General features: G+C 43.5%; 1 protein-coding gene across 1 annotated transcript in view; it reads right to left on the minus strand.

Moving 5' to 3' along the window:
• Window positions 1-20,657, minus strand: part of LOC138471871 (ficolin-1-like) — a 546,996-nt gene that overhangs the window by 193,563 nt on the left and 332,776 nt on the right. The gene's annotated exons all lie outside the window — the stretch shown is intronic.

A 20,657-nucleotide genomic window follows, 5' to 3' on the forward strand; every position in this document is an offset into this window, starting at 1 on the left:
TTTTTAAAGGTTGTAAAAACCGTATCGTATAAAAAAATAAAATAATAATATTATATATAATGGACACCATTATCAACAACATCTTAAAACAGCATCACCTCATGGATGATGACAGAAATTTACTGAAGCTACAGGGCAGGATAGTTAGTTCAAAGATGCATGCACAGTCACTGCATGTGCTTTGTTACGATCCTTCCTACATCCCCTCCATGCCTTTCAGGATGGTTCATCACTTTATTTAGACGGTGAGACCCAATGTCCCACAGTGAGCAGCCGAAGTACATTATTAATATCGGAGTAACATAATTTCAAGATACCTATATCTGCTCAGCCAGCAGTTAGTCTCTCATATGAATCAGTTATACACAAAACTGCCTTGCAAATCTCTCATTTTAATGCCCTGATGGCAACTTTCCCTGAAGTCAAGTGCCCCCCCCCTGAGTGGGGGGATGATACTCCAGTTGGACATTTGACATTTCCTTTATCCACTAGAGGCTCAATTCATCTTATTTTAGGCTACAGACCACCTGGTCCTTGTAAACGTTTCTTGGAGAATTTTGACTCCTCCCTAGTTACTGGAGGGAGTAAATATAAGGAATTATTGTTAATGGGAGATTGTAATGTCTGGCTAGACTTCTCTGCTAAACCTTACTTTAAGGAACTATGGGAACTTATGGATAGTCATGGGTTACATCCATTGGGAATCCGATATCCCAATATAAAAGGACATTGGATGTACTAATAGTGAGAGGCTCCCTTGCCTCCCTGAAAGAATCTACACCAGTCTATTGGTCTGCTCATTTTGTTCAGTTTTTTTCATTGACATTGCTAAAGGGAGACAGTGTAAATATTAAAGGCAGTTCTGTTATTTATTCTTGTAGACTTAGGAATTTAGATAGAATTATGTGTGGCGACATCAAAAAGGGCTCTTACCTCTATTGACTCCCTGCTTTCTTGTGAACAATATTTTGCAGCTGGAGTCTTACTTATGGATGATGTCTGCGCTAAGACTGCCCCTTCAGAATTTAATTCCTCTCTGCAGGCTAGTCAGTAGAACAGGCCGAAAATGGCAGGAGAAATCAACTCCTGAGAACATTGTCAAAAAAGGTAGCAGGCACTCCTCTCCAGAAAGAACATGGCATGATAACCTGTTCTGAGATGAGAGTTTGCAGCACATGCTTTTTGCTCACTGTACCTTTCACAGATGGGAAATACCCATTTCCATATCAGTCTTTGTCTGGCCCACATGGGCTGTCCAGCATTGAAATGCTATGGCAATTCGGCTCTGAACAAGAGTACCAACAGCAAACCCATACACGTGTTTCAGCCTTGTTGGGCCTCATCAGTGAGGTGAAGCTGTGCCTCTTTGAGCACAGTGATCAGGGAGTCCACATCTGATTGCCCCCAGGTAACTCAGGGTGACTAACCCCAAGTTCTTTGCAAATATATCCAAAAAGGTAGCAGGCGCTCCTCTCCAGAAAGAACATGGCATGATAACCTGTTCTGAGATGAGAGTTTGCAGCACATGCTTTTTGCTCACTGTACCTTTCACAGATGGGAAATATCCATTTGCATATCAGTCTTTGTCCCGCCCACATGAGCAGTCCAGCACCGAAATGCTATGGCAATTCCTCTCTGAACAAGAGTACCAACAGCAACCCCATACACGTGTTCCAGCCTTGTTGGGCCTCATCAGTGAGGTGAAGCTGTGCCTCTCTGAGCACAGTGAGCAGGGAGTCCACGTCTGCTCCCTTTATTGAAATATTTGGAAGGAACTTGGGGTTGGTCACCCTAAGTTACTGGGGGCAACCAGATGTGGACTCCCTGCTCAATGTGCTCAGAGAGGCACATGTTCACCTCACTGATGAGGCCCAACAGGGCTGAAACACGTGTATGGGGTTGCTTTTGGTACTCTTGTTCAGAGAGGAATTGCCATAGCATTTCGGTGCTGGACGTGCAAATGGATTTTTCCATGTGTGAAAGGTACAGTGAGCAAAAAGCGTGTGCTGCAAACTCTCATCTCAGAACAGGTTATCATGTCATGTTCTTTCTGGAGAGGAGCGCCTGCTCCCTTTTTTGAAAAATCCTGAGAACATTGACAAGGCCAAGAGGGTTCTGCACAAGTATAAGTCGGCCAACTTTCAAGCAAAGAGAGATTTTCTTTGTAAAACATTAAAGGTCACTAATAATCTACCCAGGGAACTCTACTCCATTGTTTCTAAATTTTGTAATCCGATCTGCAAAGCTACCTCAATTCAACCCTCTTTTGTGCAGGTTAATCTTTTTTATTCCTTTTTTATTGATAAAATTGAATTTATTAAAAGGGACATTGCCGTAAAAATCCAAACACTGGCAGTAAGTAGCTGCCTTGGAACCCCCAACTAATTCACTTCCAATACAATGATCTAACTCATTGAGACAGAGCTCATTACCTAGTTTTGATTTCCATCAAATATTAGAAGATGATGTGCATCGGTTATTGGAGACTCTCAAACCAAACAATGACTCTCTAATTCACCTTCCAGCTTATGCAGCCAAACGTGTAGCCTCAGATGTAACTCCATTTGTGACAGAGTTTATCAATAAATCTCTGATGCAGGGGATCGTACCTTTTACCCTTAAACACGCTATAGTTACACACCTGCTGAAAAAACCTACTCTTGATTCAGAGATTTTACAGAATTAGAGACCTATAGCAAGTCTTCCCTTGCATGCCAAAAGTCTTTAAAAAGTGGTCAAGGGCCAACTTCAGGAATTTGTGGAACAAGAATCCTTGGTGGACAGGTTCCAGTCAAGATTTAGACTCAGATTTGGAACGGAGACTGCTCTGTTATCTTCACAGAATGACCTATTGAAGGCGATAGACCAGGGTGAGCTGTCTCCATTGGTGATGTTAGATCTGACCGTGGCCTTCGATACGGTGAACCATTCCATTCTTTTAGATCGGCTTCAAGTGACCGGATGGGTCTCTAAGCAGGCTGCTGGTTGGTCTAAATCATTTTTGACAGACCGCCATCAGCAAGTGAGATTGGGCACATTTCAATCAAATCTTATCAAGTTGAACTGCGGAGTTCCACAGGGGTCGTCATTGTCGCCCTTATTGTTACATTTGTACATACGCCCCTTGATAGAGATCCTGAGACGTCAACGGATGAGTTTTTATTCCTACACAGACGACACCCAGATCTTCATCAGGATTGTTAATTTTGTTGAAGCATTTGTTAAATTGGGTCAGTGCTTGGAGGAAGTTGGTTGTTCGATGTCCAACAACCAGCTCCAGCTAAATGCAGCTAAAACCGAACTGATTTTGATTTTGTTCGGTCCAAAACATCTCCTTATTGCTGCTAAGAAGCTACCGGTCCCGACTCTTTTGGGAAGAAGTTCAAAATGAGTTTCCAAGGTTATAAATCTAGGCTGTGTTTGGCAGGAAGACTTGGGCAGTGAAAGTCAGGTTGGAGCAAAGGTCAAGGTGCATTATATGTTGAGACTTTTACGTCAGGTACTCCCTTATATCCCCGAGCAAGATCATGCTCCAGTGGTGGGTGCCTTGACCAATGCTTACCTAGACTACTGTAACAGTCAATTAACTGTCAACCCTTTAAACAAATGCTATGACTTCAGAAAGCCCAAAATGCGGCTATTAGGGTGATTTGTAAACTGGGCAAAACTGCCCATGTTTCACCTTCCTGTTGTGCCTTACACTGGCTTGCGGTCGAAGACTGTATTAGATTTAAGGTGGCCTGTATAAATGGGTTGGCCCCAGCATACTTGAGTGATTTGATTCGGCCTTACCAACCTATGAGATCTTTGCGATCTAGTGACTGCCTCCTTTTGGTAATTTCTCACTCAGCTTACTCAACAATAGGAGATAGAAGATTTGCGGTCTTCGGCCCAAATATTTGGAATCCGTTCCCAATTGAAATTAGGGGCATTAAATCTTTGTGTATGTTTCGCAGAGGTCTAAAAACCTTCTTCTTTAGGTAACTTTGCCTCAGATGTTGTTTCTGCTGTATTCCCTATGGGCTAGTGTTGCTTTGCATATTTATATTATTTCATCTGCGCCCCTATATGGTTTTGTCTGTCATGTGCGTGATATAAATGTAAAATACAAATACAAAATACAATCAATGGATATTAAAGATAAGACTGTAGTTCAGAATTATCTGTGTGCCTCTCTTCAGAGATCCAAAAAACGGAAGTACCTCTTGACAAGAAGTCTTCGTGTTCACTGTTAATGATTATGGTTCTTGGTTTCTGATGCTGCAGCAACCATTCCTGTGGTGGTGAACTTCTGGAAACCAGCTGGTCTTTAGAAGAGCTCCTCAGAAAGGTGCTGAGCCAGAGTACATTTAAACTGCTAATGCTGGGGAGTGAATCTGTTTTTCTGGGTGCAGAAGTTGCACTTCCAGTAGCGGGAAAGTGCAGTCTTCACTACGAGCAGAGGGTTCTTGAGGCTTGTTATAAACTGATCTTGGGTGTCTCTGGATCATCACACAACTCAACGTACAAGACCACAAGACATTGAGAGTTGGTTCTCAAAATAGTTGTTTAATAGCATTTAAAATACAATACATAAAAGATTACATTATAACATGCAAATGTGTAAAGCATGCCTCTAGTAATCTTGTTAATTCACAGTAAACTGTTAAGTCACAGTGCGCATAAAAATGACAAAAAGCCCAAGCCCACAACTGTGTATAAGAAGGGTCTTGTACAGGATTATTCACAGTTTGCAATAACTATGAGAAATAATATTGAAATGTAAAGGATCCCAGTTCCAACTGGAGGTTTGCAGAATCTGGCAATCGGAATCAAGGGTTCCAAGCACCCAGAGTTCTTATTGACCAGAGTGAGAACCTCTACGGTGGTGCAACAACTTCAATGAGGAATCGAAGTGAGATTGGTCAGCAGAGAACTAGAGGACGTCTCCTGGTACTTCCCAGTGTCCAGATCTGGGGGTCTTGCAGAGCCAAGTGTAGGCCACTTCAGTTTGTAATCGAAAGAAGGATAACCCAGTGGAGAATGGTTGTTCTATATGCAAATGAGGGCTTATTGAATCACAACCATGGATTTGCTGTTGCTGTAGACGTATTTGGTACTGCAATATCAACCCACCCCTTTTGAGGTTTGATATTGAATAACTTGGGCACATCGTGGGCACTAGCAAAGGGAACAGATCTTCTGGTTGTCCATAACCCTTCACGAGGAGTTAGGGAATGGTCAAGGCATCACCTTTGCAATGCAAGTGAAGAACCGCCTACGGGCCACAGAGCATCTTACTAGGTGAAAGACCAAATTCCTCAGCAGTACTGGAAGCAGAGAACATATCAGTATAATGTTCTGATAAGTCTGATTCAGGATCTGCAAAACTTTCACCTGTAACTCTGAGAACTGTCAAATTTAGCCTGCCCCAGGTTTGGAACCAAACATTGGAGATCAGTGAGTGCCACATTTCAAGTTGACTTTTTCTGGGTTTTCCATGCAAAGAAGGAGTTTATTCTGTCCTGCTGAAAGGTTTTGACAACATTTTGTGATTTACATAACTCCTTTTTAAGCGACCAACAAGAATTGGTGGGGTCTCAAAATCAGGTAGTTCACGCAACTTTACCAAGGCTGGATTGCCCTTACTTTCTTCACCCTTAAGTTTAGGAAATAATTCCTCACCTGAGGAACTTGGAGTCCTTTCAAGATCGCTCTCTTTCTTTCTTCTTCTTCTTTATTTCCTTGATTGTTTCCTTTTTTGAGAAGAGAAAGGGTCTGTCTCCCTTGAAGGCCACGGCGCCCTGTTGGGGAACAACCACACCGGTGTGGATCCAGGGAGACAGCCCAGATGGGGAAAAAGCACTTAATGGCACAAAAAACCCTGAAGTCTTTGTTCGTTGTACCGTAGCAGGATGCAGATACATCCCAGAGGAATGAGAAGGACTGTCACCGAGGAACAGAGAATAATAGAGGGAGTCAACGGCGTAACGGAAGACAAAACAAAGGAGCCGTCCGTGGGGTGAGACACACGGAATGTAGAGGGCAGGACCAAGGAGGCAGCATAGGGAGAGCAGGAGTAGGGAAGGCGTACCTGAATTAGAATAACCAACAGCGCCTAGCCCGGCAAACTACTGCGAGCGTTGCAATGCTCCGAGCAGCGTTGCTGCAGTGTAGAAATAGTGCAGCGGCCATCTTGGAAAACACTAGACCGCATGTTCACTTTTAATGGGAAGGTGAGGGAACAAACTAGGAAGGTAGTCCCCAATGCCTCCATTGGCTCCATCGGCACGACGTGACTTGCGGGTCCTTGATAGAAGATTCTAATTTTGCACAAGAAACTTTGCAGAAGAGCTAATGCACTTCAGTGGGAATAACACTGTATCCAAAATCACTTGAAGGGGTTTCCTAAGTATTTTAATACAGTAATCTGAGCAATAGTCAGAGGAAAATGATTAAGCTTTCCAACCAATGCTTGGAATATATGTTTAGAACCATTCTAAGAATTATCTTAAAATGGGGTGCATCAACGAGATAACCCCAGATTTGGTCCATTTGATTTTGCAAGCAGCAGAAATCATGTTTCAGGATTTGTTCCATTTTAGGAAAATGTGTCAATTTTCTTCCTTTTACACCCTTAGCGTTTGGCGAATCTGGTTTCGTAATTCTTGAACTTCTTGCATTATTTGCATATTGTAAATCCATAAAGTTTCCATGGTCTCAAAATGTATTAGGCAAGAAACCTACACTTTACGATCTAAAAACACTGTGAACCCGGTGGTAGCTAAGTGCGGAACTTCAGGTCGGGTGTTGGCACCATTACAATATAGACGAAGCCTGTTTTTCCTTCTGTCCATTTTCAGGGATTTAAGGGCAGCCTAATTCCATCAATCTCCATTTACACTGTGCCTCGAATTCATGTGTCTAGATTTGCTGAGATATGGCAGAGAGTATGGGAACAGTAAAGATAAATGAGGACTGGGTCTTGTGCAGGTGTATTCTGCCGGGTGTTTGTTTAAAGTACAAAACCAGGTTTATCAGATCTTCACACAGGGTTATGCATCAATTTGAGCAACTAAATATGTGAGCGCCTCGCCTCGCTGAAGCCCCCATAGAATAAATATATTCTTTACATTTCAAGTAAAAACACTTCCACCCACTAACCAATCGAAGTGTGTCACATATGTTAACATTTCGCTGTACCCTTGCCTCCTAAAAACTCCTTCTCTACGGCCTGGCTAAATGAATGACATTCAAAGTTGCCTTTCAGATCCTTCCAAGTACACTAGATGGGGCTCATCATTTTGAGCCAAAAGCACTGCCTGAGTGAGACATGGCACCTCCAATGAGATATGAAAACCACTTTATGGACATCATTGGTAAAGGCCAGGGCCTAGACTGGAAATGTAAATGGATTTGAGTTGAATTCTGAAATCTCCTCGCTTCCCCAGCATATCTATCTAGTTCAGCCAGAGGTACAAGGTGTTAATTGCCATTGCATCTAAAAGTGAAAGCAGATGGGGTGCTAAAATAGGTCACTTAAAATAACCCCTAGTTGATTCTCCTGCTTGCAAGGGAGTTCTTGGGGCATGCAAGTCTGGTTCCTGGTTTCAAATGCTCACCATTTTGTTTTTAACAGTGTTACACTACTAACCATAAATATGAAAGTGCCTGCACATTGCACGCCACCCTTAAATGGTTGATTTGTGTGCTACCACACACACAACAATACTGTTTATTCACAGTAAACTATGAAGTCACAGTGCAAATAAAAATGAAGAAAAACACTGGATCACAAATGTATATAAGACGCGTCTCAAACAGGGTTGTTTTTTTTTTGTTTTTTTTTTAATTTTATTGGTTTGAAAATCAAACCTTTAAAATGTTTTCACAACGATTCCGCATTCATACTTTTACAGTTATCAGTTTTACTTAAAAATGCCCCTGTAGCCTTCGTCCATTTCCCTGTCTTTTTCTCTGGCTTAAATGACAAATCGTATTTTCTTACTAATCACAAATCTAAAAATCACACGAATTCATTTACATTTTTGGCATAAATTTCTTTAGCAACTCTTCGATTACTGTCAAAAATGAGGTCAGGGGCATGATTAATTTCCGGTCCTTTCCGTTCCACATTTTCTGCCACCAATCTTCGGCACTTAATGCTTGGTGATTTGAAGCCCATTCTCCCAGATGAATAGATCTTTCGTTTTTTAGAGCCGAACAGAATAAGACAAGGTGTTTCAGGGATTCCATATCTTTACCACAGATACGACAGATTACACTTAAGTCAGTTTCTCCTGCTTTCAGTTTGATTCGATCCTTCGTTAAGAAGGCGTTCAGCCTAAATAGCATGTAAAGTCTTTGTGCATTTGGATTTGGGAATAGACTTATGTAGGGAAGCAACGAATTATAACTTCTGGCTTCAGCCGGCGCATCTTTCATCGCACTTGCGGAAAGGCGCTCGTTACTTGTTGTTATCCAATCTGCGCGCCAGATCTTTACTTTGGCACCAGCTGGGTTGACGCAGAGAGATTGTGCATTGATGTTAAATCCAGACAACAAGTCTTCGCCTCGTTTTGTCCATTGCGACCATATGTCGGTATCACCATCGCTTGCGTTATGGAAGATCTTGAATTGGGGAATTCCAACTTCGGGTTTAGATTTTCGTAACAACACCAGTTGGTTCCAACAGATCCGTGCGTGTAGTGACACGAGAGCAAGTTCGTATCTTATACACGATGTAGAAATGCCTATTGGCAGACTCAGTGCTTTTGACCAAAACATATGTTCTAAAGAGGCCCAATGAGATGGAGGGCAGCCAAAAGCATTTTCTGCACCGTAAGACAAGATGGGGACCACTTTTTGTTCATAAAAATTCCTCACTGGACGAATGGAAAAGCGGCCATATTTTTTGTGGATTATTAGAGCTTGACATGCCAGCTGCCTGCATTTCCTCTTGGAGTCAATTACCCACGGGTCATCACAAATGCTAGAGTTAAGGATCATTCCCAGATATTTTACGGAGGTCGATGACTCTAGCTTGACCTGGTTTAAACTCCACCGATATTTTAGTCTCTTTTGATTCCGACTAGATCGTAGATTTTCAAACACCAGAATTTCTGTTTTTGACGGGTTGATTTTTAAACGGTTCTTGTCTACGTATTGTTGGACCACGTCCAATTTACGTTGAAGCCCGATCGGTGTACGATCCAGAAGGACAAGGTCATCGGCATACAATAACCAGCTTACAGGAGCTGAGTTAAGTTTAGGTGAAAAAGCTCTAACAGATTGGATTGCCTCACCTATATCAAAAATAAATAAACTAAAGATTGCTGCTGCTAATGGGCAACCTTGTTTGACTCCTTTATAGGTGTTGATGTTGGACGATAAAGCACCTTTTTGATCAAGGCGAATGGCGATCGAAGTGTCAGTATGAAGTTCTTTGATCGCTGCGAGAAGATCTTCTGGACACTCCCAGGTTTCCAATTTCTGCCACAGCACATTGCGATCAATCATGTCGAACGCCATCGAGAAATCGACAAAGGCCACGTAGACTCTAGTGTTTGTCCTCAGAGCTTCCATCTTTAGCAGATTCAAGATCAGCAAGTTCAATGAGCACCCTACTTGTTTCACAAACCCCGCTTGTCTCTCATCGACTTTTTGCGCCGATTGAGCCCATTTAATCAATTTCTTTTGCAATAACGATGCGTATATTTTACCTAACACATCGAGCAGTGCCACAGGGCGATAGTTGTTTGGTAACGCTCTGTTCCCCTTCTTGAATATTGGAACTATGATACTAGTTTTCCAGGAAGTCGGCACTCGTTTCTCTAGATTTATTCCTGTAAACAAGTCGGAGCACAAATCCGTCCATTGGTCAGGGAACTGTTTAATCATAAGATTCGTCAGCCCATCTGGCCCCGGTGCTCTTGAGTTTTTTGCGTTCATTATGACTTCCCGGATTTCAGCTTTTGAAAAAGTCAGGTTCCACTTTAATAGTGTGGATAGTGATTGCCTTTCTGGAGTGCGAGGTTTATCATATAGCATGGTAAAATGCTTGATCCAATCTTCTTCCGTTACTTGACATGTAACTAACGCCTTCTGTGGGACTTCCAATTCGTTTATTACTCACCAGAAATCCCCGCTGTTCTTGGATAATAACGTGCTTAACATTGCCTCAGCGTCATTTTGATATAGAATGGCTCGGTGGGATTTAATCCAGTTTTTGTAGCGCTGTCTAGTTGCCTTGTTTTTTAGCGATTTTTCTTCTGCTGGACCTTTATTGTTCTTCCTGATTTCTGCTCGCATTGATCTCTTTCGTAGTAACACTGCTAAATCAAAGGAGTGAATTCTTTGGAAACTGCGGTTTTTCATTCCATTGATCTTAGATTTGAATTGCATCAAAATCGAAGTGTATTCGATGTCTGTTGGGTGCGATTTAAACTGAGTATAAATCTTGGCGACGTCCTGTTCTTCTAGTCTTAAGCGTAGTCTGTTCGGTTCGACTAAAGTGTTAAATCCCCATTTTTGTCTTTGTGTTGCAAGTTTGTTGACGAATTTTGTTACCAACATGTCATGGTCACTGTTCATCATTTTACAGACCTTCAAAGATTTTATTCGATCCTGAAGTTTATCAGAGACAAAAATGTAATCGATGATTGAACATTGAGTTCCATTTTGCCACGTGGCTTTAGGTGGCGTATCTCCCTGTATGTGTCTGTTTAACATCTCCAACCCTCTTATATTCAGTTCTTCCAACCAAGATTGGGCGAGGCGTCTTTTATCTTCGCTCTGCGGTGTGAAAAAGTCGATGTTTAAGTCACCGCAGAGCATAGTGCCTGAACCACTTGAAGTTTCCCGCAAGTTGTCGATTATTACGGAAACTTGATCGATAAAAGAATGAGACCCCGCCGCTTAATGATTCCAATAAATATTAATTATATTTAATGTGTCATCTGACGAAGGTTTGTCAGTGGATTTCTTTAACTCGCATACTTGGATGTAGGGCGTGTGATTTGTTGATTTAATTAGGCGGTAACCGGACGATCGTTTGATCAGGGTTAATAACCCTGCTACCGGGCGCCCTTTTTCACCCTTCAAGGCTGGATTCAGTGCAACTTCAACATCAGGTAGCAATGGAGATTCGCGCAACCAAGTTTCTTGCAGGCATATCACCTGTAGGTCGTCAGACCATGGGGTGTTAAACAGATGAAAAAAGCCGCGAGTGTTCCAAGATGCAAACGAACATTCTTGAGCCTGATTCAGGGTCGAACGTTAGCTGATCTTTTTAATATGCAGGTCTGAAGCTAACCAAGACCATTCCTGCGGGGCCTCATTTTCTACCTGTTTATTTGTATTCACGGCCATTACCCCAGATACTGGAGTTCTGTTTGCTATTGTTATTTTGTTTTTCTCCATCGGGGTCATTCTCTTTGGCTCACCCTCCTCAAGGAGCTCGTCGTTCAGGTTTGTGACTTCCTTGTGGCAAACATTTCGAAGTTCTTCATTTTGCCTCTGCGGCTGCAGTTTTTCGTTTTGCTTCTGCGGCAGCCGTTGAGAGTAATTAGATACCTTTGCATTTCGTACTCGTGGACTGGGCCGTTGTGTATCTGTCTGAGGGGCCCGTGCGTCTCGGGGGCCTTTCAGTCTCTGTTCGTTTGCACTGCTTTCGACGTCCTCCACTTTATATGAATCAAAACCCATCGATAGCAGATCTTCTTCAGCCTCCAAAATTTCATTCGCTATTATGTGGGAATTTAAATGAAGGATCACTAGGTCTGTACGGGTCTCATCTGGAAATTCTAGCGTTTGTATGTCCTTTGAATCAAGCGACCGAAGACGGGGAATATGATGTAATAATTTTAATAAGTTAGATCTATTCAAAATTAAGTTATCTCCTCTTGATAGACTATCCAACGTTAGTTTGACTAGAATCGATGATTCTTTCTCACCCATTTGTTCTTGCCTTTGTTCAGCCATAGAGTCGCTTTTTTTTTTTTTGGCAATGGAAGGTGATCAAAGGACATTTCCAGTTGAGGACATCGGAATTCAGTGACGAAAGTAGGGAGGGAGACACCACTTCTTTCCATTTGGATGGCTCCATTCGTGTCAATGCGGTTGATTTTGCTAGGCACGAACGTATTCTGCGGTTTATTCATACGCTGACCTTCCCGTCTCTCTTGAAGTGTTTTAAAGACCGGACTCCTGGGTACACTGGCCCTTACCCCGTCTCCAGTTATGTTAGGAATAATCTTGCATCGCCTCAGATTGGAGAGGTCAAATGGACACGACAGCGGGTTACTGCTCACAGGGACAGTGCAACTTTTGTGCGGTATTTGAATATCATTTTGTCGCTGAGGAACGTCACATTTTGGAGCAATCGTTAAACCAGTGATACTACCTTTCTGTGGAACTTCAATGCCGGGCAGCTCACTTGGACCGGAATCACTTGTTGGATCAGTCTCCTCATATGTGGAAAGATCCAATAACTCAATCTGAATTGAGTGGTCCTCTTGGCATGATAAGCTTTCGATAGTACCAGGTTCCTTTACCGTTTCGATTGAGCGTACGGGTACCTTCTCATTAATCGTATCGGCTAATTTCAAGCTTGAGGTAATAACCTTATCCACCAGTTGGAACATGTTTAGATTACGTAGGAATTTGCGAGCACCCTTTTGTTGGCCTTTTTTCCGTGCCGGCAAATTCTTCTGTTTTTTCTCCAAACAAGCTTGTGGTTTTTTTGCGGTCACATAGGATTTCAAGTTCGTTTCTGCATCCTGACTCCCAAAAATTGGAAAGAGCACGCCTGGCATCACAACGGACGGAGGTTGAATACATGGGTCACTGGCTTGTGACACCTCAGACGCGGGCTGCGTGGAACTGGAAGCTTGTTGGGCGTCCAGTAACGCTGGATACGTAATATTTTTAGATTGTAGAAAAGCAGTATTAAAGGACATATCCAGGGTATTAGCATCGTCCGGCTTCTCTCTTGTCAATGTAATGCAGTTGGCTAGGGGCCCAGCCAACGGTTCCACTAGGAAACAACCTACATCACGCGAAGGGGGCAAGGCTGTTTTCTCTTTTTCTCCAGATCCTTCTGCTTGGTTTTCGGAGTCTTGCCTTTTAGAAGTCGGCTTTTTGGATAACTTGTCACAATTGAATTTATCCTTTTCACAGGAGCCTTCCTTTGACTTTGTTGATTGTGTTATATCTCTTCCCGGAATTTGCACTTCCCAGGTTTGTTCACTTTCCGGTTTTCGAAAGAGAGACAAGGCTTCCCTTGCAACTTCTGCAAAGAGTTTTTTATCAATTTTGTCATTTAGTTTGACTTCATTTAAGGACTTTAGACCCACTAATATGGTGTGATTTTGTTCTTCGTATTTAGATTTTTGGGCGGACTGTAATGACTCCAAGTGCATCACTTTTGAGTTCAGCATGGCTGTTAGGGTCGAAATATCTTTTATATTTTCATTTAGTGATTCATATAACTTTGTAAAGGGTGTTAAGGAAATCGCCATTGCCGAAGTTAGGGCAATTAAAAGCTCATTTGCTGGTACATGCACGCATGGGGCTGGCTGATTCTCCCTGCCTTTTCCTTGTATGTTACGTTTTACGTGTCCATGGCGATTCCTTTCCCGTCTAATTTTCGGAAACGGGCGTTCAATAAATGAGGAGTCTTTTGTGGTCGAATCATTCACAGAACCTTCATTATTTGACTCGGTTGTGATTTGTTGCTGGGAGTTCTGTCCGGGATTAGGATTTAATCCACCATGCATCGGGAGTCTTTTTTGTGAGTCTGCCATTATATTTTGCATAGGCGAGACTGACTCATCTGGGGTTACAGGGTCAAGGACTTTGTGATTCATATTCTTACCATACTCCCAACTACGACTATTTAAAGTCGTGATGTTCGGACGACTCCTTTCCTGGGGAGTCTCCGACCTTGCAACAAACTTAGGAGTGGATGTGACAGAATGTTTATTTGAGTGCGATTTGTTCATTAATATCAGGTTTTTTAACACTGTGGATACCACCTCCAGCGAGTTTCTCCTGTCTGAGGTGGCAGACACCGATTCGCCGACCCATAGTTTGTCACCTGATAGGACGCCATCAGTCAAAGCTTGAACATCAGTCAATCCAACATCATTCGGATTGATTGCGGGTGGGCGTATTAGCGAGAGTGTTGGTGTGTTCAATTGTAGTTGGTTATACTTTATGGGCAGTATGCCTTCATGATTAAGCACCGACACGTCGTTACCACGATGTGCCTCCGCGACAGAAAGGCTTTCGCCTTCATTTAAGCAGTTCGAACACTTACTAGGCTCCGCAACGACCCGAATGCCGGGACTCGCCTCCGCTAGATCAGCAAGTCGCTGTGCAGAAACCACAGCCTCCGCTAGGGAGTCACGGCCCCCGACATCCTCTGCTTCCTCCTCCGGAGCCATCGAACAGCACCGCCCCCCATCCACGGCGAACTCACCAGAAGCAACCGCCGGCGCCTGCGAGCGCGCATCCAGGGAAGGGGCGCCTCGCATCAGCTCCAACACTGGTCTCCGCGACTCCCGGGGGGACTCGTTCGTCTCATCGTAGCCTACAAGGGAGGGATCCGATCCCACCGGTAAGTCCACCGTGGCGTGGTTGCATTTTTCAAGCGAATCACACGTCGGTAGTAGTTCGTGGCTCGACATACGGCGAGTCTTAGATCTTTTCTGAGCCAATTTGGGTATACGATGTGTAACCTGCATGATATCCAACGTAACGTCAGGGTTTAAGTGGGAGTTGGGTCCAGGGTACTTCGAATATGACTTTATTTCGGCTGGGCCAATGAACACGTTGTCATTGTCATGTGAATGGGGAATGGATTCTCTCACGTGACCAAAATTGTCTGTAGGCGAGTTACATGAAAAATATTGGCTCACCTGCTTCTGACGGCATTTTTTCGCCGGGGGCTCTGGAGGTTCAAGCGGGGCCACACGCTTGAGTTGAGCTCGAGTCCTTAGTGTTGTTGAGGCAACCAAAATTGATGGATCCATCGCCTAACTCGCCAAACAGCCAAACAGCGTCTCCTCAGCCCTTATACCTCAGGGCTTAATGCCACAAGGGTGGGGGAGGCGGCCTTTTATGCCTTGAGACCCAGTCAGGTGACTGATGACTGGGTAAAAGTCTAAAAGGCACAGGCACACGCACCTCTCAGGACACTGTTTAGCTGCTCCTGGGGTCTCTCTCCTCTGCTGGTTTCTCTGCTGGATACTACTGTCACTCGCCACAGCCAAACAGCGTCTCCTCAGCCCTTATACCTCAGGGCTTAACCATATACCATAACTGTGAGGAGTAATATAAAATTGCAAAGGATACTAGAGTTTTGATGAATCCAGCATTCTGAGTCCGAATTTCCAAGGAGTCCAAAGTTTTATGGAGTCCAGAGTTCTAGCTTTCCAAGGAGCCAGACTTCCAAGCAGATGTACAACTTTTCCAGCAAGGAATCCAAGCCAGGTGTACTAGCAGGAAACTAGGAGGAATTCAGGCCAGATTGTACCAGAAGAGAACTATGGCAAATCAGTATCTCGGGGAGATATATCCAAGTTGTCTTGTAGAGCCAGATGTAGGCTACTCCAGGGAGGAATTCAAGGAAGTCTGGACCAGTGGAAAACTATGGAACATCATTATCCCAGGAAGCCAGAGTCACATGATCTTTCAGAGCCAGATGTAGACAACGCCAGAGGAGAATACAAGCAAGGTTGGTCCATCAGTATCTCAGGGAGCCAGGTCTTTGTAGTCTTGCAGAGCCAGGTGTGGACAATTGGAGTATGGGAATTCATACATCATGTAAGCAAACAGAAATATAAAGCAATGCAATGACTCCACAATATCAGTGAGATATTATTAATAGAAGCTGACAGAAACGGCAATGGGGTTGCCAAGAATAGAAATGACTACATTCAAGAAGCATCACATAAAGTGCAAGACAAAAGGTGTTATGGCAAATTAAAAAAACAAATCCACATAGTTATACCAAGCAGAACCTAAAACAAACTCCTTGAATGGAATTGTTCAGGCTTTTTGAGCAAAGAGAAGCATGAGCTCCTGATTGTTGGAAACCCCATCAGTTCCACCATCTATTTTTTATCCACAAGACTTATATTAACTTTCCACCTTTCAGGCTAATTTTCAGTGGCATCAGGAATCTTACATAACCACTATCTGAGTATATTGATACATTGCTATTTCCTTTTATGTCTAAACTTAAGTCATATGTCAAATACAGCACCGATATCCTGAACTGCTGTACACACCTGGAATGGAAAAAAATCATATGTCCTGGTAAGACTAGGTTTGAAATAATTTTGCACTACAGTTGATCACACTATTGAGTGCTGTGCTATTGAGTCATTTGTGTATGCCTGCTGCGGCCCTTTCGTTGCAGGGCTACACCTTCAGCCCAGTTCTCTGGCCATTGTCCTCTACCAATCATTATTGGGTTCCCTGTAGGCAAGGGTGAATTCTTTCCAGTGGCACTGGCTTGTTTTCAGGGCTCTAGGGATAAGGGATGACTTTGGTGCTGCACTTCACCAGCTACCGACATCTCCATCGGGTGCAACATGCAGCGCATGGGTCCACAAATCCTTCTCGCTACTAGGAGCGACATCCAGGCCGTCAGTTTTGGCACGGCACCCTGCCTTACTAAGAGATACGAGTCATGACAGCCGGGCAGTAAGTGCCTCTCAAAACGCTAATCAAAACACCTCTATAGGGAAACACTACTTACTATAAAGGGCCCTGGCTATGTCCCTCACAGCCATACTTCTTCCCATAAATAACCAGTCCAACATGGCCATTGCTGCTGAACAAGATCTAAGCCTTTGGTGTTCAGCCTGCTGGTTTCCCCTTCTGGGTTACTGGAGGTTGACTCATAAAAAAGAAGTGCTAAGAGGTAGGTGCCTTGTGTCTTAATTGTGCTTGTGTTCATTGGTGTTGTTTGTTTTACTTGTTTTTCTTTTGTCCTTGTGATCCGAAGAGCTTTCTTTTTCCTGTGGGTCCTCAATGGCTGTTATTACCTCTACCTCCAGAAGGTTGGACTTGCCTTCCCTGACTGCACTTCGGCTGGGTCCCAGACTGGTTAGTTTGGGAAAATAAAGCCTGCCAGCACCAAGCATTGTGGCCAAAAACACTAAACCAGTCTTCAATCAATCTTGGCTTTCAAATGCAACTTACAGCCTGTGAAGACCTGCTAATCATAACCTGCAATGCCAACCAAATCAAGCTCCCATCATCGAATAGTTGCAAGAGCTCACAGCAGCTGTGTTCGACCTGACAACTGAAGCCATTGCTCTGAAACATTCAGTGTTAAACCTGTCCCTGGCTACAGGAAATCCATTACCCTCGACCCCCCATTGTCCAGTTTGGTGTGTGAGAAATATAATGGAGACCCTAAGAAATGTACTTGGACATTTAAACCCCTTCAGTTTGCCACCCCTTGGGCCAATGTAGAGTTTAGGATTGGGAACTTAACCAGTAATGCCATAGAATGGGTTACTTCGCGGTTTATGGTGTCAATCCCTATACTAGACAACTATAAAGAAATAATCAAATAATTAAAGACAATATCATCCAGGCAAGACCAAATGTATTCTGCACAAGAGGAGCTGTTAGAGTTGCAGCAAGAATCGAGAGACTCAATCTTCCCTCACAAGAATTAAAGATTTTGCTAAGGAGACAGAAGGACCAGACACCACATAATTCACCTTGTTTCTAAGTGGACTTCGAGAAGTCCTCCCAGGAATCGCCATCTCTCGTACTCCAACTAGATGCAGAAAATTAAAACCGGCTCAATCCTGATTGGTGCCCTCTGTATTTCACCATTCCCCAACCCATAAGCCAGGAATGAGGAGGAAATAGGAATTGCCTATGGCCCACTCATGGAAGATGAGCGAAGGATTGTGCATGTAATGTGGGGAAAATAAATACCTTTTAAGAAATAGTCCCAACTGGCCTCCTTGCAAGTTCTTAGGAATCAAGAAAACCCAGCATTGAAAAGGACGCAAGTTCCAGGCAATCCAAAGGAACTCCCTTGGCCATTTTGATGACCCTATAATGTGACCTGAGTCTTTTCAGAACCAGACATTGGACGTTCCAGCATCTTTATGGACGTGGCCTGGCCACAGTCGCATGGTGTACCAAGGGAAACCAAGGTCCAGCCAGTAAATGTAGATGCAGTATATCAAACCATCTTTGCATCTGGTCCTGTAACACTAAAAACAGTTCCCTTACATCTACAGATGGCCCAACACCACTAATTGATAAGCTTTGATCTAATCTCTGCCCTATGCTATCCCGTAATACTAGGAATACCATGGTTAAAATGGCACAACTCGCACATCAACTGAACAGTCCACACATTGTTCTGTGGTTTGGACTCATAACCCATTGTTCTGCCCCGCGTGTTTCAAGTTGCCCATATGAGTCTCAAGCAGAAGAGGATTACAAGGTCATTGTCACCTTTCTTTGGTTCCACTTATCTATCATGAATTATTAGATATTATTTTCTGAGAAGCAAGAAAGGAATTTGCCTCCCCACCAGTCCTATGACAATCATATTGACTTACATGCTGGATGCCATTGTTCCTTTGATAGGATATTACAGTCCCTTACTGAACCTGAGAAGAAGACGTTAAAGGATTATCTGCATGAGAATCTACAGAACAGACTTATGGCCTTGCATCATTATTAGATGACTAATTCAGGTAACAACCGAAGACAAGTATACTTTGCCCCTTATCATTGACATTAGAGAATCAGTAAGGAATGCATACATATGAAACTCGACCTTGGAGGATTATACCAGCTGCTCGTGATAGCCCAAGATATGAGTGGAAAATGGTGTTTAAATGATCCTTTCGGCATTTTGAATATTGTGTCATGCTTTTTGGACTCTGTAATGCCCCAGTTATTTTTCAGCGGTTAGCAAAGGGGAGCATGGCTGCCTTTCAGCAAAGGGAAAGGCTGACACTTACAAAGGTGGTGTTGCATGCCCGTTTTGATAACGTGGATCTGAAGTGAAATCCAGATATTGGGGCAATAATTGGATAGGGTGAACATGTGAGAGGGATATTAGTCCTTCAAGGGGAGATCAAAAGCAAGTTAAAGTTGTGTGGCAGGTCGTCACAAGAAGGACACGGACTCGGGTATTCCATTTTATGATTATTCTTTATTAAAAGAAAAAGGAAAACTCAGGTTTTCCCTACCTAACAAAAACTAACTAGGGTGCTCATCAGTTGTCAGTGAGTCCAAAAAGCAAGATCTGTCCTCTGTCCAAACTAATCTAACCTGACCCTGCCACTACAAAAACAACTAAGGTACATGAGAATGACTCCCTTCTCCTTTTCAACTGTGTATTTTTTCACAATGGTTTTTCCTCTCCTTTTTATTCTTCTCTCATGTGATCTTATTTATTTTTATCCCCCCTTTTCCTGGGGAAAGTTACATTCCTTCCTTGCTAGCCAAACTAAAGACTGTGGGCCTGATTACACGGTAGGAGGTAAGGGATTACCGGCACCGGTAAAGGTGCCGGTAATCCCTTACCTCCATATTCCGAGGTCCCTTAGCGGTCTGACCAGGTGTTAAGGGCGGGACCCGCAAAGGGACTTCAGAGCTAATAACGGTACCAAAAATTGCGGTACCGTTATTAGCTACTTCCCCATTCCCATTGAGCCCTATGGGGGCTCAAATGGGAATGGGGAATGGTTCTCAGAATGGGGATTTACCGGGTCCTCCAAGGTTGGAATGACCCGGTAAGTACCCATTCTGAGAACCCGGACCCAGTATGCGGTAAGGGGGTAGCCATGGTGCTTATAGCACCATGGATACCTCGTACCGCGTAATGAGGCCCTTTCTCTTTACTCAATGTCCAATCATTCTCTTGACTGGGACTAATGAGATTTTTCCAATAATGATTCTCATTTTCTCTACTTTTTTGTCACTTTGTATTGCCTGGGACAAATTTGAGTGTTCCACATATCCCTCTCTTTATGCACTTCCAACACTTGGTCTTTACTGGGACGAGTAACAGTGTTCCAGTAATAATTCAAAATGTTCCCATGCACTTCCAACACTTGATCTTTACTGAGATGTGTATGAGTATTCTAGTAATGAGTGGCCATCTTCTTATGGACTTCCAAAACATGGTCTTTACTGGGACAAGTATGAGCGTGCTAGTCGTTATTTTAGGTCCCCCACCTAGGTATCCCACTCTCCCTGTTACCTTTATGTCCCAGGGATAGTATCATCAGGAATATGTTCCGGGCGGGACCCTCTCTGTTGATTGTCAGGTTGACTTCTCAGCTCTTTGCTTCTTCCTCGTTCTGCACACTCTGCAGTGCCTTCAAGTAAGTGGTCTAGGCAGCGTTTCTGGACTCCCAAGTCCACTGGGTTTTGGTCATGCCACCATTTCTTACTCATTCACTCTTTGGAGAGTGTATCAGTCCTTCGGCTTTTCTCGCTTCCAGCATTCCGGAGTGCCACACACTAGGATTCGCACTCCAGCTTCTTCCCGATGTTGGACGCTATGCATGTCTGTTTCCTTCAGCTTCACTCCCATTGATGATGTGAAACTCCCGGTCTTCTCTCTCTCCCAGGTCCCCTCCTTTCAGATTCATGACGCTGCCGTGGGACTTCCCCAG

Source organism: Ambystoma mexicanum, chromosome 8 (assembly GCF_040938575.1).
Source record: "Ambystoma mexicanum isolate Mex_15411 chromosome 8, UKY_AmexF1_1, whole genome shotgun sequence".
Taxonomy (NCBI): domain Eukaryota; kingdom Metazoa; phylum Chordata; class Amphibia; order Caudata; family Ambystomatidae; genus Ambystoma; species Ambystoma mexicanum.